The 14,925-nt window shown below is 44.4% G+C and overlaps 1 protein-coding gene across 1 annotated transcript in view; it reads left to right on the forward strand.

Annotated features, from left to right (window-relative positions):
- Window positions 1–14,925, forward strand: part of AKAP6 (A-kinase anchoring protein 6) — a 606,671-nt gene that overhangs the window by 467,579 nt on the left and 124,167 nt on the right. The gene's annotated exons all lie outside the window — the stretch shown is intronic.

Below are 14,925 nucleotides of genomic sequence, written 5' to 3' on the forward strand. Positions count from 1 at the left end.
AGGCGGGGTTTTGGGGTTTTTGATTCACCCTCTCCTTACCCGCTGGCTGCATGCTGGCTGCAATATTGGATTGAAGTTCATTCTCTGTCCTCCGTAGTACATGCTGACACAAGACAATCTTGCCTTGCGCAGGCGTGTACTATGGAGGACAGAGAATGAACTTCAATCCAATATTGCAGCCAGCATGCAGCCAGCAGGTAAGGAAAGGGTGAATCAAAAACCCTAAAACCCCGCCTCCATGGCTGAAGATTGTTCCCTCCAAATTCAGGTGACAGTGTCCCTTTAACCCCTTTCTGCCATTAGACGTACTATTGCGTCCATGTGGGGTGGGCTTTACTTCCCAAGGACGCAATAGTACGTCATATGCGATCGGCAGCGCTCACGGGGGGAGTGCCGCCGATCGCGGACGGGTGTCAGCTGTTTATCGCAGCTGACATCCGGCACTATGTGCCAGGAGCGGTCACGGACCGCCCCCGGCACATTAACCCCCGGCACACCGCGATCAAAGATGATCGCGATGTGCCGGCGGTACAGGGAAGCAGATGTGATCGCGTTGCTGCGAGGGTCTCACCTCCCTCCCTGCTCCCTCCAGGCCCGGATCCAAGATGGCCGCGGATCCGGGTCCTGCAGGGAGGGAGGTGGCTTCACAGAGCCTGCTCAGAGCAGGCACTGTGAAGCCTGCAGCGCTGCAAGTCAGATCAGTGATCTGACAGAGTGCTGTGCAAACTGTCAGATCACTGATCTGTGATGTCCCCCCTGGGACAAAGTAAAAAAGTAAAAAAAAAAAATTTCAAATGTGTAAAAAAAAATAAAAAAAAATATTCCAAAATAATAAAAAAAAAAAAAATATTATTCCCATAAATACATTTCTTTATCTAAATAAAAAAAAAAAAACAATAAAAGTACACATATTTAGTATTGCCGCGTCCGTAACGGCCCGACCTATAAAACTGGCCCACTAGTTAACCCCTTCAGTAAACACCGTAAGAAAAAAAAAACGAGGCAAAAAACAACGCTTTATTATCATACCGCCGAACAAAAAGTGGAATAACACGCGATCAAAAAGACAGATATAACTAACCATGGTACCGCTGAAAACGTCATCTTGTCCCGCAAAAAACGAGCCGCCATACAGCACCATCATTGAAAAAATAAAAAAGTTATAGTCCTGAGAATAAAGCGATGCAAAAATAATTATTTTTTCTATAAAATAGTTTTTATCGTATAAAAGCGCCAAAACATAAAAAAATGATATAAATGAGGTGTCGCTGTAATTGTACTGACCCGAAGAATAAAACTGCTTCATCAATTTTACCAAACGCGGAACGGTATAAAACGCCTCCCCCAAAAGAAATTCATGAATAGCTGGTTTTTAGTCATTCTGCCTCACAAAAATCGGAATAAAAAGCGATCAAAAAATGTCACGTGCCCGAAAATGTTACCAATAAAAACATCAACTCGTCCCGCAAAAAACAAGACCTCACATGACTCTGTGGACCAAAATATAGAAAAATTATAGCTCTCAAAATGTGGTAACGCAAAAAATATTTTTTGCAATAAAAAGCGTCTTTCAGTGTTAGGGCTAGGGTTAGGGCTAGGGTTAGGGCTAGGGCTAGGGCTAGGGTTAGGGCTAGGGTTAGGGCTAGGGTTAGGGTTAGGGCTAGAGTTAGGGCTAGGGTTAGGGCTAGGGTTAGGGTTAGGGTTAGGGCTAGGGTTAGGGTTAGGGCTAGGGTTAGGGCTAGGGTTAGGGCTAGGGCTAGGGCTAGGGCTAGGGTTAGGGTTAGGGCTAGGGTTAGGGCTAGGGTTAGGGCTAGGGTTAGGATTAGGGTTAGGGCTAGGGTTAGGGCTAGGGCTACAGTTTGGGTTGGGGCTAAAGTTACAGTTAGGGTTTAGATTACATTTACGGTTGGGAATAGGGTTGGGATTAGGGTTAGGGGTGTGTCAGGGTTGGAGGTGTGGTTAGGGTTACTGTTGGGATTAGGGTTAGGGATGTGTTTGGATTAGGGTTTCAGTTATAATTGGGGGGTTTCCACTGTTTAGGCACATCAGGGGCTCTCCAAACGCGACATGGCGTCCGATCTCAATTCCAGCCAATTCTGCGTTGAAAAAGTAAAACAGTGCTTCTTCCCTTCCGAGCTCTCCCGTGTGCCCAAACAGGGGTTTACCCCAACATATGGGGTATCAGCGTACTCAGGACAAATAGGACAACAACTTTTGTGGTCCAATTTCTCCTGCTACCCTTGGGAAAATACAAAACTCGGGGCTAAAACATATTTTTTGTGGGAAAAAAAAAGATTTTTTATTTTCACGGCTCTGCGTTATAAACTGTAGTGAAACACTTGGGAGTTCAAAGTTCTCACAACACATCTAGATTAGTTCCCTGGGGGGTCTAGTTTCCAATATGGGGTCACTTGTGGGGGGTTTCTACTGTTTAGGTACATTAGGGGTTCTGCAAACGCAATGTGACGTCTGCAGACCATTCCATCTAAGTCTGCATTCCAAATGGCGCTCCTTCCCTTCCGAGCTCTGCCATGCGCTCAAACGGTGGTTTCCCCCAACATACGGGGTATCAGCGTACTCAGGACAAATTGGACAACAACTTTTGGGGTCGAATTTCTCCTCTTACCCTCGGGAAAATACAAAACTGGGGGCTAAAAAATAATTTTGGGGGGAAAGATTTTTTTTTTTAATTTTCACGGCTCTGCGTTACAAACTGTAGTGAAACACTTGGGGGTTCAAAGCTATCACAACACATCTAGATGAGTTCCTTAGGGGGTCTAGTTTCCAAAATGGTGTCACTTGTGGGAGGTTTCTACTGTTTAGGTACATTAGGGGTTCTGCAAATGCAATGTGACACCTGCAGACCATTCCATCTAAGTCCTCATTCCAAATGGAGCTCCTTCCCTTCCGAGCCCTCCCATGCGCCCAAACAGTGGTTGCCCCCCACATATGGGGTATCAGCGCACTCAGGACAAATTGGACAACAAATTGTGGGGTTGAATTTCTCCTGTTACCCTCGGGAAAATACAAAACTGGGGGCTAAAAAATAATTTTTGTGGGAAAAAATTTTTGTTTTATTTTTACGGCTCTCCATTATAAACTTCTGTGAAGCCCTTGGTGGGTCAAAGCGCTCAGCACACATCTAGATAAGTTCCTAAGGGGGTCTACTTTCCAAAATGGTGTCACTTGTGGGGGGTTTCTACTGTTTAGGTACATTAGGGGCTCTGCAAACGCAATGTGACACCTGCAGACCGTTCCATCTAAGTCTGCATTCAAATGGCACTCCTTCCCTTCTGAGCCCTCCCATGTGCCCAAACAGTGGTTCCCCCCACATATGGTGTATCATCGCACTCAGGACAAATTGGGCAACAAATTTTGGGGTCCAATTTCTCCTGTTACCCTCAGGAAAATACAAAACTGGGGGCTAAAAAAATAATTTTTGTGGGAAAAAAATTTTGTTTTATTTTTACGGCTCTGCATTATAAACTTCTGTGAAGCACTTGGTGGGTCAAAGTGCTCACCACACCTCTAGATAAGTTCCTTAGGGGGTCTACTTTCCAAAATGGTGTCATTTGTGGGGGGTTTCAATGTTTAGGCACATCAGTGGCTCTTCAAACGCAACATGGCGTCCCATCTCAATTCCTGTCAATTTTGCTTTGAAAAGTCAAACGGCGCTCCTTCCCTTCCGAGCTCTCCCATCCACCCAAACAGTGGTTTACCCCCACATATGGGGTATCAGCGTACTCAGGACAAATTGTACAACAAATTTTGGGGTCCAATTTCTTCTCTTACCCTTGGGAAAATAAAAAATTGGGGGCAAAAAGATAATTTTTGTGAAAAAATATGATTTTTTATTTTTACGGTTCTACATTATAAACTTCTGTGAAGCACTTGGTGGGTCAAAGTGCTCACCACACCTCTAGATAAGTTCCTTAGGGGGTCTACTTTCCAAAATGGTGTCACTTGTGGGGGATTTCAATGTTTAGCCACATCAGGGGCTCTCCAAACGAAACATGGCGTCCCATCTCAATTCCAGTCAATTTTGCATTGAAAAGTCAAATGGCACTCCTTCGCTTCCGAGCTCTGCCATGCGCCCAAACAGTGGTTTACCCCCACATGTGGGGTATTGGCATACTCAGGACAAATTGTACAACAATGTTTGGGGTCCATTTTCTCCTGTTACCCTTGGTAAAATAAAACAAATTGGAGCTGAATTAAATTTTTTGTGAAAAAAAGTTAAATGTTCATTTTTATTTAAACATTCAAAAAATTCCTGTGAAGCACCAGAAGGGTTAATAAACTTCTTGAATATGGTTTTGAGCACCTTGAGGGGTGTAGTTTTTAGAATGGTGTCACACTTGGGTATTTTCTATCATATAGACCCCTCAAAATGACTTCAAATGAGATGTGGTCCCTAAAATAAAATGGTGTTGTAGAAATGAGAAATTGCTGGTCAACTTTTAACCCTTATAACTCCCTAACAAAAAAAATTTTGGTTCCAAAATTGTGCTGATGTAAAGTAGACATGTGGGAAATGTTACTTATTAAGTATTTTGTGTGACATATCTCTGTGATTTAATTGCATAAAAATTCAAAGTTGGAAAATTGCGAAATTTTCATAATTTTCGCCAAATTTCCGTTTATTTTTGACAAATAAACGCAGGTACTATCAAATAATTTTTACCATTGTCATGAAGTACAATATGTCACGAGAAAACAACGTCACAATCACCAGGATCCATTGAAGCGTTCCAGAGTTATAACCTCATAAAGGGACAGTGGTCAGAATTGTAAAAATTGGCCCGGTCATTAACGTGCAAACCACCCTTGGGGGTAAAGGGGTTAAGCTCCCCATACACATTAAATAACCTTCAGCTTGAACATTGGTTTGGTAGCCATCTTGCCTAGCTCGCTCTACCGACTGCTCCTGTGTTTTCTAAGAGAGAGCAGATGCCAGACTTCTCTGGCGGCGATATCTCTAGAGAACAAAAGGATTGGAAGTCTAAAATTGGTCATACCAGAACCTTAAATCATCTTTCGGGGGTCCCCATACACTTTTAGCCTGTTGGTGAAACCTACTGATATCATTGGGTTTGGTCGATATTAGTCTAATGTGTAAGGGGCTTTCCATGCATCAAGTAGGCCACCTCTTATAGAGGACATTTTGTTACATAAAGTATATCGGTAGGATATATCATAAATATCTGATAGATATGGCTCCCAACTCATTGCACAGAACAAGGGTTCCCCGACTGTACAATCATGCCTGCGGGCCAATCTTTGCAGCAGCCGTTACGAATTAAGAGGTTTGATGCTCTTTCCATTAACTTCAATAGGTCAAATAAAGTCAAGCACATTTTTATTTGGACTCCCCCGCCTCCCCCCCCCCCCCCAAAAAAAAAGTGCAATGTTCAATATACAGGGTGGGCCATTTATATGGATACACCTAAATAATATGGGAATGGTTGGTGATATCAACTTCCTGTTTGTGGCACATTAGTATGTGGTTAGGGGGAAAACTTTTCAGGATGGGTGGTGACCATGGTGGCCATTTTGAAGTCAGCCATTTTTGAATGCAACTTTATAAATGGTCCACCCAGGTGTATCCATATAAATGGCCCACCCTGTACATGCATCAAGAGCGTAACTGCAATAAGTAAAGGGGTTGCAATCGCACCCGGACCATGGATCCTAAGGGGCTCAAAAAGTCCCTTTGGCCTATATGAAAAAACAATATCATTAAAGACTTGCAATAATTGGAGGCCCCATAGGAGCTTTGCATTGGGGACCATGAGATTCAAGATTCAAGTGACGCCATTGGCAGCAGGTATGGACTGGGGTTGAAATTCAGTCCTGGCATTTGAAATTACATAGGCCCATGTTGTCCCTGTTTCCATGAACCAGATGGGATATATTACTAATATTACCCTGGATGGAGGAACTGAAGATTTCCTACAAGACCAACATTTCTAATGCTACCCGTGGCCTGCTGGGGTAAGTGACGGAGTCAGCAACTTTGTGCTCCATCACAACTCTTAACAGTAGGGGTGTCTTGAGAACACCAATTCTGTTAACAATGTAGCAGACAAGGCGGCCCATGACCAGACAGGCCCTTCTGGCATTTGCCAAAATTGCCAGATGGCCTGTCCGACCCTGATTGGCAGGCATGATTACTCTTCCATGTCTACCAGCCATAACACCAGGCAGGTCAGAAAACTCCTGTTCTGGAGACAGTTGTGATGTCCGTAGCCTGCATGTATCAGACATTTCCGTATATTTATATGTCATTTTACCCTATAGCAGAAGCCTCTTCCCAAGGTATATCTAGGGGTAAATCCAGATCTGCCTGCTCGATGGAAACACCAAATTATTACTTAAAACTCGTCCTATTTATTTGTCCTTCAAGCAGCTCCAAGGAGACATCAAGGGTGACCCAAGAACCTTGTATTTTCTCAGTCAATTACTTAAGGCTTTAGTAAGGTGTACCTCACTTAGTAAAGAGATTTATGTGGACATATTGCACATAGAAACTTATTTTAATGACATAAAGCTATAACACAAACCTGTCTGGTGCTGAAAGGGTTGAAAGATTTTTTTTGACCAAAGCAAGCAATAAAGAAAAAAAATTAGCAATGACAAAGAATAGGGTAGAAACATAAGGAGGAGAGAGTGGGGGGGGGGGGCATCTCCCATTTGAAATACCAACCTTCCATAAATCAAGCTCATTTAGGCAATTTTATGGATGTAAATCTATAAACTGTCATGTCAGAATCACTGAGAACATATGGTGTATTTCACCGACCAGATTGCTACTCATAAAACCTAAAATTGATAACCAGCAACAAAAAAATACAGGAAAAAATCCTCACGCTTTTAATTTCATTAAATCACCAGGTTACCTTCTCATTCTTCTCTGCTCATCTTTTCGTTTGCTTATATTGATATTTAATATGTTTGTTGTGTTTTGTAGAGGGATAAAGGTGAATTCTTTGTACCATCTTAGGACAGTTTTATAGAGTGTGTATAACTTGAGATTTTAGAATGTGAAATCATCTAAGTACGGTATGTATCTAACCATAGCTCATCAGTCATTAGTAGGACCACATTGTACCAGGAACGTTTCTTGTAGTAAATCACCTGCTGGTTTATTATGGACAGCATAGACCATAGCAGGGTTCAGCAAAATGAACAGAGCCTTTCTGGCATAACAGTAAAACAAAAGGATAACATATGACAAAGTCCACTTGTCTGAGGGATCCCCCTGCTCAGACCACTAGGTGTATTCAGCTCCACCTGGAGCCACCGATTGGAGTTTTGCTCTCTCCAAACCACAACACACCCACTGTCTCTCAAGTCAAGCTATTTAAGCCAGACTATGTGATGATCACATGGCTGTGACATCATCCCAGGTCGTTCAGTACACATGCTGGTGTCTGCTCTGCAGGTGTAGATATGGTGGACACCAGGTACGGACTGGGACTGAAATTCAGCCCTGGCATTTAAAATCACACAGGCCCATGGTATCCCCGAAGACAGGCACAAGGGGACACATGGGGGCTAGGGGACAGGGGAGGTTACAAGGGGACTAGTGGCCAAGGGAGACTGACACAAGGGGACGAGTGGGCAAGGGAGCCTGACACAAGGGGCACACGGGAATAAGTGGGCAAGGGAGACTGACACAAGGGGGACACGGGGACTAGCGGACAAGGGAGACTGGCACAAGGCGACACAGGGACTAGTGGGCAAGGGAGACTGACACAAGGGGACACACGGGGACTAGTGGGCAAGGGAGTCTGATACAAGGGGACTAGTGGGCAATGGAGTAGATAAATAACTTGGCACTCAACTTAGTGGGTAGTGATAATAAACAAAAATATTTTTTATTACTTGAATTGCAGCCCATATGCTGGGCTGCAATTCAAGTAATAAAAAATATTTTTGTTTATTATCACTACCCACTAAGTTGAGTGCCAAGTTATTTATCTACTATATATACTGGTGTGGGAAACTTCTCTTGAGCACCGACACAGTTGTGCCACGATATACTTTACTAGTGGGCAATGGAAACTGACACAAAGGGGTCACACGGGGACAAGGGACAAGCACAGGGGGACAAGGGAGACAGGCACAAGGGGACACGCAGGGACAAGTGGGAAAGGGAGACTGACACACAAGGACTAGTGGGCATGGGAGACTGACACATGCACAAGGGAACAAAGGAGACTGACACAAGCACAAGGGGACAAAGGAGACAGGTACATGGGGACACACAGGGACTAATGGGCAAGGGAGACTGGCACACAGGGACAAGGGACACAAGCATAAGGGTACAAGGGAGACAGGCTCAAGGGGACACACGGGCCCCTGACCTGCCAGAGCCGCTTGCAGCGGCGTCCGCTGCGACCGTGGTAGTTACGCCCCTGCCTCACACACAGACACCCACTACAGATATCACACACACACACTACAGATATCACACACACATACTACAGATATCACACACACACACTACGATATCACACACACACACACACATATATACTACAGATATCACACACATACTACAGATATTACACACACACATGCTACAGATATCACACACAAACATACTACAGATATCACACACACATACTACAGATATCACACACACATACTACAGATATCACACACACACACACACACACTACAGATATCACACACACACTACAGATATCACACACACACATACTACAGATATCACACACACATTTTACAGATATCACACACACACACACTACAGCTATCACACACACACTACAGATATCACACACATACATACTACAGATATCACACACACACATACAACAGATATCACACACATACTACAGATATCACACACACATACTACAGATATCACACACACACACACTACAGATATCACACACACACTACAGATATCACAAACACACATACTACAGATATCACACACACACATACTACAGATATCACACACACACATACTACAGATATCACACACACACACTACGATATCACACACACACATACTACAGATATCACACACACACATACTACAGATATCACACACACACATACTACAGATATCACACACACTACAGATATCAGACACACCAGATACCTGCTCATATACAGAACTCACAATCTCCTCTCTGGTACAGGGGTGGCTGATGTAAACCGGCTGCAGCTCCTCAGCTTCTCCTGATTAAGCGGCTCTGTCCCGCACCTCCCCCCTGCTCTCGCCTTCTGTCCCGGGGTTATTTTGGCTTTCTCTTAAATATGATCTTATTCAGACGTACATGAGATGTATGAGGGGGGAAAAATACAGACTGAGAAGCTGTCTCACCGTGATGACTGGAGCTGCTTCCTGTCTCTCACGTGCCCCGGCTGCCCCCTCCCCCCTAGATACGCCTTGGACTGTTGCTGTGCAGGAGGAATCTCCTGCACTGCAACATGGTGTTGGGTGCCTCTGACCTGCCGGGCCCCTGACCCGCAGGGCCCGGTCGCACTGGCGACCGCTGCGACCGCGGTAGTTACACCACTGCTTAACAGTATGAGTCTTGAGAACACCGATTCTGTTAACAACATAGCAGACAAGGCAGCCCACGACCAGAGAGGCCCTTCTGGCATTTGCCAGAATTGCCATATGGCCAGTCCGGCCCTGGGGGACACCTTCCCACCCACTCTATAGGTGTCCACCTAAAACCAGCCCATGCCTGCAACTTTACTTTAACCCTCCCAACACATAGTGTGAGGAAAATATCCTGGTTTCACATTACTGACGCCTTTATGCGCAGTGACACACATGTCCCCTCATATACTGTGCCAGTGCCTATAAAAATGTGTCTCATTGCCAATGTATAAATATTTATATCTATATATTTTTATACAGCAGTTGAAATAAGTATGGAACCACCTTGGTAATAAGACACATTTTTATAGGCCATCAGTATGTTTTGCAACAATAAGGCTATATTCACACTAAGTGTATTTGCTGTGTTTATTTTTTCTGCAGCAAAACCTGCTCTCTTGGTAGTAAAGAAGTTTCAGAAAAAAAGCAGGTTTTGCTTGGTTTTTCTTGCATTTTTTGCCGCGTTTTTGTAATGCTATATTTGTCTCTTGTGCATGCTGATGATGTTTAATGGCAAAAAAAAAATCATATTCTACTTCATAAGATTTTGGCACAAAAACCGCAGCAAAACCTGATACCTGCATTTTTCACCACTCATTACTTTCAATGGGTGAAAAATGCTGAAAAACGCTGAAAGAAGTGACATGCTCTATTCTGCAAAAGTAAAACAAAGCACAAAATACTGAGAACAAAAAAAACAGTGTGTGCATGAGATTTCTGAAATCTCATAGACTTTGCTGGTACTGTAAAATGCAGCTGAAAATTTGCATTAAAAAATACAGCCAAAACGCCTAGTGGGAACATACTCTTATGTGGCTAAGGTATTGAGATGGTTTTACCCATCATGAGATGTTCCTTGTGTGACACCTTGGTAAAGAGACACCTTTTTATAGGCCATCAGTTGAATCAGCTGATATTATTTGTCAGTAAGTGGCAGGGTTGCTTTCTAATTACTGATAGATTTTAGCTGGTGTCATGACTTTCCAAAAAGAAAACTTTTTTTCTCTAATTCCATAAAAATCCTTTCGTGTCTGCTGAAAAGAAGTTGTCACTTATCTATGGGACCCACGCCGATCTGCAGAACGGGGCATTTTTATCCCCGTTAGAGTGGTCCAGCAGTGTCCATGCGTGACCACCACTTCATTCTTTCTTTATGGGATATGCAAACTGCCTCTTCAGAGAGGAAGAGGACTAGAACTCTAGCACCACCTATTGGAAGTAGCAATCCTACAAGTCCCAAAAGTCACATGACTTAGGATAAAAGCCAAACCAAAATCTTAATTTGTAGACACAGTGTTTTGGGATATTGCCCCTCATCGGTACAGAGTATGAGATCTGATTTGGTTAGGTGTGACACTGGGATCTAAGGGGTAACGTTTTTCCTTGTGCAGTCCTGGCTTCTCACTCTCCACAAATAGAAATGTTACCCCTTAGATCCCTGTCTTTATGTGAGAAAGCTGATCAGTGCTCTTGGCAGTCCCATAGAGATTGAATAGAATGACAATCAGGCAAGTGCACTGCTGCTCCAATAAGTAAGTTGTGACCTATCTTGCAGCTAGGTGATGATTTCTCTTTACTGGACAACCCCTTTAAGGCTAGGGGCACACAACCCGTTTTTGTCTCATCCAAGAAAATCTGTTCGATTATGCTAATCACACTCTGATCAGACTGGAATCAGAGTTTGATCCGATTTTCTCAGACGTGAAGGGAAATTTTTTTCCCCACTTTCTCTATATTGTCAGTCCATGAAAATCGGATCTCACTTGGATATCATCTGAGTGCGAACCAATATTCTCCATGGACCCATAGGGTTGAATGGGTAAGTGCCATCTGATTCTCGGAGGCAAATCGTGCATGCTGCGTTTTATTCCCTGGATTAATTTGTGGACGAGTGCTATCCATAAAAACCATGGATAGCACTCGTTCGATATTTACCATCATGTACACAAGCCTTAAGTTTAAGCGTTTGTTTCGCTCAGGTTGAGAGAAGCTTTGGTTATTGGTATATTCTTTTATTATTTCTACTGTAGATACTGTAAATGTGGCCACATTTAGTACAAATAACTCACTCTTTATACATGCCAAAATTATTTCCTGAAAAGATAATCTGTAAGATTCAAAGGCCGCAAGCAATTGGGTCATAAGGACAGAGTACAGTATTTATCCTAGAATGTCCTGGTGCTGGAATGTGCACTTTTGGCAGAGCAGCTATTCCTCGGGATGAGCCGTGTATGGGTGAGAGTATCCGCACGCTGTGCTGATTAGCATGGCTCTCAGACAGACTGCACTGGCCTCATGCCCGCAGGAAGTCTCTCCCCACTGTCACCTCTTTATGTTTGGCACAGAAAAACCTTATCCGTATATAGGGTCAGATGGTCACAACCCCGGATCCCTCTTGGGGTTAACACCTGTATGCCGTTCTTTATAGCCTTACTGTCAACCTTTAGAGTCACGCTTCATGTACAAGGGTCCAGTGTTTGTTGTGTTTGTTATAATGTTGCATTATGTGACAGTGTTTAGGCACTGAAATTCCCTACGCAATGGGATAAGTAATTAGTCAAAACAACGCAAATATAAGGAATGCCACAATAAACCCCCACTGATTAGAGTGAAAAAGGGGAAATCAAACAGTATATTAGACTAAAAGGTATAGATTTTATTATCAAAAATGTACATTAAAATAACAACAGAGTATCACCGCTATTGCAAGAAAGTACAGGGGGCCAAAGAGTAAGTACCGCAAAAGCACAACAATGAATAAAATATAATTGTATGGCGCAATTTGAATCAATGTCAGCTGCAACACCCAAGAGAAATCTAAATCACTACTCTATTAGCCTAGTGTAGGAAATAATCTCTGGTGAGAAAGTAGAGAACGGGCATAGCAAGGTGCAGATGGCAGGCGCTGCATAAAGTGCATATAGTACACACATAAACACATCACTGAGGTGCAGTGTTGAACAAATACTTATGCAGCGCCCCAGGGTCCTGGTCGTTGCAGTAGTGTCATTCTTCCACCATGGAGAGTGATATTACGTCTGAAGGCAATAAAGGAGATCTCTTTACCAGGTATCACAAACCACACAACACACTTAACACTCCAGGCTGCCAGGGGTAGCAATGTTTCTATTTATTAGGGCACTCCTCACGATTAGGTAAACCTGGCAGTTTGGACAGGAAGTTAGGCAGAAGTGAGCTGGGCGTCACCCAGTGAGCTGCTATCTGAGCTCCTCTCAGGTAGTGGGTCCCTGACAGGGGTGGGATACTGTGAGAGGCCTAGACAGAAGGCCACGGAGCTGTGCCTGCTTACCAATGCGGCAGCATTCAAAGGAAGAGTCATTGAAGGGAATTGCACTGCTGAGAGTGAAAAATGAAGTTATAGCAAAAGGAGAGGAAACCAGAAGGAGTTCTGCCCTGTAAAATGCTGCCTCCTTTCTGAGGCGCAGAAGCCGGTAGCCAGAACACCGAGGGAGTCATTGTCTCCAAGCCTGGCTCCAGAGACTGGCAGGACAGCTAGTTCCATATTGGTTGCCCAACCTTATACCCAGGAGGCGTGGTGGCAACTGTGGGGGCCGGGGCGTGATTGTGTCCCTGTAAAAAGCCTCAGGCCATCAGTCATGCGGGTTTGTCCTATCCTATCCATCAGGGGGACAGAGAGAAAGAGACTTGACATCTACAATAGTTGTGAGAACCTCACCGATAAGCTCAGCAGGGAGGGACTACAACACTTAGGCGCTAGAGGAAGGCTACTGATTTCCACATGGATAAGGGGACTCTGGATTTACCTTCAGACCGGCCGAACTCTGCCTTCCCTGTGATCCCGTGCTCCAGACTGAGGACGATGAAGCCTTCAGTAAAAAGGTAAAGAGACTGCAACCTTGTGTCCTCGTTCTTCACTGCGCCTCACACCATCCACCATCTACACTCTGGGAAGCCCTGGGGACATACTTCACCTGTGGGAAGGTATACCATCTAGCTGCCATCACATCAACCCAGCGGACCCCTAAGCAGCATCGGTCACTCTGACCGAATACCACAGATGGCGTCACGAACATTTCCCCTTTAAAGACCTTTCCCCCCTTTTTATTTATCAACGGACGTCCCTAGGGCCACGGACCGGGTCAGCCACCGTGACATCCCCATCGAGAACCGACGGGCCCGGCTCCGAGTACCCCACTGCCCTAACAGGGGCGCTCCACTTACATTTCCAGTACAGTGACAAGATCCTCTGGCCTGCTGCCCCTACACGCGTTTCGCCGCAACAAAATTGCATTATGTTACAGTGTTTGTTGTGTCTGTAGCTGGTTACAATGTTGCATTATGTTACAGTGTTTGTTGCATCTGTAGCTGGTTACAATGTTGCATTATATTAGTGTTTGTTGTGTTTGTAGCTGGTATGACATAGCGATCACTAAGCGGGTTAGGGTCCACTTACTTGGCAGCGATATTCAAAACATACAGCAACCATTTCTTCATTTAAATACGTCCAGTTCTGGTTTATTACTGTACATCATCATAAACCACTGTAGGCCATGTAAACATCACAGACCTGACATACAGTCCATTCTCAACTGTGGTTATGTCCGCACAGTTCAATAACTGACCCCCGTCAGTGCACACGGTTCCCTATGCTCTGGGTTACCTGCTTAATGAACTGGTTTTATATTGGTCCTATCACTAGTCCAGACCCTCAGTAGCTTCCTGGACTTTCAGGAGCTCCAGTCAGCTCCAGACTCCCACATGGCCTTTTCCTCTCTCCACGTGTCATGCAACCAGGAAGCATATAGGACCTTTCTGAGCTCACAGGAACACACCTCCTGAGTGGTATGTGGTTAACCTGACCCATGCATCACTTTCTGGTTAACCCTTAAATACAGCCCTTTTGTAAATATACAGGTTTGTGGGACAACAACCTTGCAACCTGTCCTGGATTCAGATCGCAGCAGACCTCTGTCTGTGCGATACATACCTGTCTCTCAATACACTAGTTGGTACATCACATGCCCTCCCCCTCTGTTCAAACCAGTGGGGATGAACACATGACCACGATCCAGGGCCCCAAGAAAAGGCTTCCCTGTCATCTCGAACTACCAGTCGAGGAGACCCTCTCCATCTATTATGAGCGTTGGCTCCTGGAACATGATCCCTCATCGTCACCTGATTCCTTAGAGACCTACAGTCCGTCACTGTCCCCAACTTCCTTTTTGTGACAAATGTAGCCTCAGACTTTGTCATCTCACAATCCCGAGTTGTAACTTGGTTAGACCTCCCACGCCCCC

This window comes from Ranitomeya imitator, chromosome 1, assembly GCF_032444005.1.
Source record: "Ranitomeya imitator isolate aRanImi1 chromosome 1, aRanImi1.pri, whole genome shotgun sequence".
NCBI classification, from domain to species: domain Eukaryota; kingdom Metazoa; phylum Chordata; class Amphibia; order Anura; family Dendrobatidae; genus Ranitomeya; species Ranitomeya imitator.